The following is a 4,467-nucleotide window of genomic DNA, read 5'->3' as shown; positions in this document are numbered from 1 at the left end:
AATTCTACACATCACTCAGTGCTCCTCATGATAAGTGCACTCTTAGTCCCCTTCCCCTATTTCATATACCCCCCTCTTCCCTCTGGTAACCATCTGTTTGTTCTCTACAGTTAAAGAGTCTGTTTCTGGTTTGTCTCCTTTTTTCTTTGTTCATTTGTTTTGTTTCTTAAATTCCACACATGAATGAGATCATATGGTATTTGTCTTTCTCTGACTGATTTATTTTAAGTGGCAAGTGTTGTCGCAAATGGCAAGATCTCTTCTTTTTTTTATGGTTGAGTAAGATTGCATTGTATATCTATTTACCACATCTTCTTTATCCATTCATCTGTCGATGGGCACTTCGGCTGCTTCCATAATCTGGCTATTGTAAATTATGCTGCAGTAAACACAGGAATGCACGTATCTTTTCAAATTAGTGATTTCATATTCTTTTGGTGAATACCCAGTGTAGAAGGATTGTTAATGTCCTCATTTTTGTTCTGCGCAAGCATGTATAATTTATACGACTCAAGAGGCAGTTTACAGTTACGTAGTTTACAGTTTTCCCATCTGTAAAATAAGAAAAACAATACTGCCTACTTTGAAAATTGTTGTGGGGCTCCTCAGTGGCTGAGTTGGTTAGGCTTCTGCCTTTGACTCAGGTCATGATCCCAGAGTCCTGGAATCGAGCCCCGCATCCTGCTCCCTGCTCAGCTGGAGGGTTTGCTTCTCCCTCTGCCCCTGCCCTGCCCCCCTGCTCCTGCTCTCTCTGTCTCATTCTCTCTTTCTCTCTCTCTCTCTCCTGCAAAAATAAATAAATAAAATCTTAAAAAAAAAAAGAGGAAAGTTGTTGTGCAGATGAATTTTTAAATTTCATATAAAGAATAAAGCTCATTGCCAGGCACACCATAAGAACTCAATAAACGTTAAAAATTTTCTTGGTGGGAAGGTGATGTTTTATTTCAAGTAGAGTGTTAAATGACAGCAGCAACAAGCATTCTTGGAACATAGTACTTTTTATTACCCTACTTCTTTTTTGTAATTGAAGACAGAGAATCAAAATATCTAATATGTCTAACTGGGCACCATGGAAGTAAAAATTACATCAAAAAGATACTTACATTAGTTTTGCACTCTCTCATTAATTCAGCCAGCCAGTTGGTCAGGAACTGCTTACTGAATGTCCAGTTCAAGCAAGCTGGGACCTATGTAATGAGAGCAGGCAAGGCGTGCGATCTGAACATCAGACATAGTGAAAAACCAATACGGTCACAATATTACAGTCGAGGTTTGCTTGGTGGAATTAAGAAATTCTGGTTAGGGGCTCCTAGCTGGCTGACAGCATACAACTCTTGATCTCGGGGTTGGGAGTTAGAGTCCCACATTGGGTGTAAGGATTACTTAAAAATAAAATTCTTAAAAAAAAAAAAAAAAGAAATCCTGGTTAAATTATTAATCTCAGCATTAATCAGTAGTATACCCTTACACTCTGGCCATTGAGTTATTTTCTACATGTTTTAACAAGGAACAAAGATGTCTCTGATGTGCTTTTCACTTGTACATTTTCTCTGCCTGGAGGCTTAATACAGTCTATGAAAAATCTTTCTTTCGTTCTTTTTACTGTCCCTCAAAGCCTCAAGCCTTAGGGCCTTTTGAAATAAATCAATACTGAATTCATTGACTTACGCATTCCAAAAGAACAAAGAGAACTTCAGAGACTAGACAAAGTATGAAAAACATTTAGAATATTTTCTTCCCTGAGTGCCCACTTTTTTCTTATTGGAAAGTAACAGTTAACAGTATGCCTGCAGCAGAAGTTGTCATTGCTTTGCTTGCAAACGAACTAAAACCCTTGTCATTCGTCCCCTTCCCAAATTAATTTTGTAAATAACAAAGTTAGCATTTCGCCATTGAAACAACTAGCTACTAGTTTTTAAAAAATTAAAAATATTTAACAAGTTTTCCTGAATATGTAAGAACACTTTGACCTTTTCCTGAAAAGCTTACAACATTTCAGAAAGCAAAATCAGGAGAAAATAAGCATGCACCTGTAGTGTTAGACACTCACTAGCTTTGGGGTTGCTAAATATTCTCTTTTGGCTTCTCAATCAATAAACAGCAGGAAGCACTGGCTAGGAGCATATTTTCAGTTGCAAGACAGAAAGGCGCAACTCAATCTGGTTAACAATAACTGGAACTGTTTAACAATAACTAGTTTAAAGGTGAGACAGCTTTCAAAATGGACTGATTTAGCAGCTCTGTGGCATGAGAAGAACCCCATTAGGGAAAAACTCAAACGTCACGTTTTTTTCTTTTTCTTTTTCTTTAATTTATTTCCTAGAGTCTGACTCTCATAATAGGTGCAGTCCCATAGTGATACAGCCTGTCTAGAATCAAGCCTACGGATAGATATGATTTCCAGTAAATCCTCCAATCCTGTTAGCCTCAAAAATCTCCCTCACTAACCCATTATCCTCTAAAATAATATCGCCTTAACAATACCTTGCTCGAAGAAACTTTGCATGATAAGGGGAACAAAGAATTTGGTATCAGAGGATTACTTCTACTACCCCACTGCATAATTATGGGATTTATGGCAAGCTATTAACCTCAATGCTTTTCAGTTTCCTGTTCCGTAAAATGGAGCTTACAAATAGTGTGTTCCTAGACTTTATGAAGAATATCTGACAAAATCCTACAGCAATCACGTTACCGAATGATAATACAGTAGGAGCATTCTTTGAATGTCTGGAGTTTTGAATGCCACGTTCTTTGTTTATCTGTTGCCTGTGGCAGCTTTTGGGATATTATGGCAGAGTGGGGCGGCTGTACAGGAAACTCAATCCTTACAATATTTACCATCTGGCTCTATGGGAGAAGTCTGCCACCCCCTCCCTGGAAAAGGAAGGCTTGATTACCAGAGTTGCAGCTTTACAGGGTCTTGTCTTTCTGGATCACTGGGAAAGAGGGAGACCCATTTAGGAACATCCATATTCTTACCCAAGAGGTATGAGTCAGAGGCCCACTGAGAAACAGATGGCCATTTGAATACAGGTACTTTGAAGAGGGTTTATTTTAAAAGGTATGAATTTAGGAACGGAGGTTCACCACCTGAAGGGGTGAGGGAACAGTTGTCAGGAACATGGAGAAGACGACTGTGTAGAGTTAGTGACCCTGAGAAAAATGAGGACTTCTAGTCGAGGGACACAGCCAAGTCCAGGAGACCTCACAGGGAAGGAGGCAAGGGAAAAAATACCCTGACTTTGCCTTTCTCTTCTCTCTTTTTTTTTTTTTTAAGATTTTATTTATTTATTTGACAGACAGAGATCCCAAGTAGGCAGAAAGGCAGGCAGAGACAGAGAGAGGGGGAAGCAGGCTCCCTGCTGAGCAGAGAGCCCAATGCAGGACTCGATCCCAGGACCCCGGGATCATGACCTGAGCCTAAGGTAGAGGCTTTAACCCACTGAGCCACCCAGGCGCCCCTCTCTTCTCTTTTCTTACTGGGACTCCTCACTGGTGAAACCCAAAGAGAGTGACAGAGGACCCAAGAACACATCACCATAGTCCATACCATTCAGCCTCCTGGGCAGAGAAGAAGGCTGTAAACTGTCCCCAGTGGGGCAAATAGAAACTATCTGGCACAGAGAGCTATCTTGGGAGTGTCCTTGAGCAAAATGAAGAAATCTAGCAACAGATTGCTACTGAGGCTTCTCTTAGAGGGTCTCTGGGTAGAATGCCATCCAGGTAGTGAACACTCTTAGCATCCGGATCTCGGCTTCTAAAGCTCTTCCTCCAATAAAAACCAGTGCTCCTTGGAGAAATGTCTTGCTGGGACATGTAAATCTGGGACAAGGTAAATGCAAGAAGAGGGTGGAGTATCCTGCTTTGCCCAAGTGAGGAAGAGCTAACACAGGAGATGGAAGTCAGCTGAAACGGGCTTCCACGGGCAAACTCTGAATTTGAACATCAAATAATAATAGTTCTGATTGAATTTCAGACTGAACTAGGAATGCATGAACACATCATAATATAAATAACTGGGGAGAAAGGAAAGTTCTACCTTATAGTAGAAGTCTTAAAATATATCCCTACAAAGTACCTATTAATTACTTATTGATTAGTGAACACAAAGTACTCTTTAGTTAACTTTATAATAGAGAAACTTGGCAAACATCATATGGAACGAGTGACAAATGTCATCATCAATAATGAGACAGATTGGGGTGGGCTCAGTCTGTTGAGTGTCCAACTTCTGATCTCAGGGTCAGTACTTCAAGGTCCATGTTGGGCTCCACATCGGGTGTGGAGCCTACTTAAAAAATAAAAGGGGTTTCTGGGTGGCTCATTCGGGTGAGCATCCGACTCTTGGCTTTGGCTCTGGTCATGATTTAGAGTCGTGGAATGGAGCCGCACATCAAGGCTTGAGATTCTCTCTCCCTGCCCCTCCCCCTCCAGATAAATCATGTGCCGGTCATATGATGCAAT

Source organism: Martes martes (genome assembly GCF_963455335.1).
Source record: "Martes martes genome assembly, chromosome: 4".
Lineage (NCBI taxonomy): Eukaryota > Metazoa > Chordata > Mammalia > Carnivora > Mustelidae > Martes > Martes martes.
Note: the sequence above shows the minus strand (reverse complement) of the source record.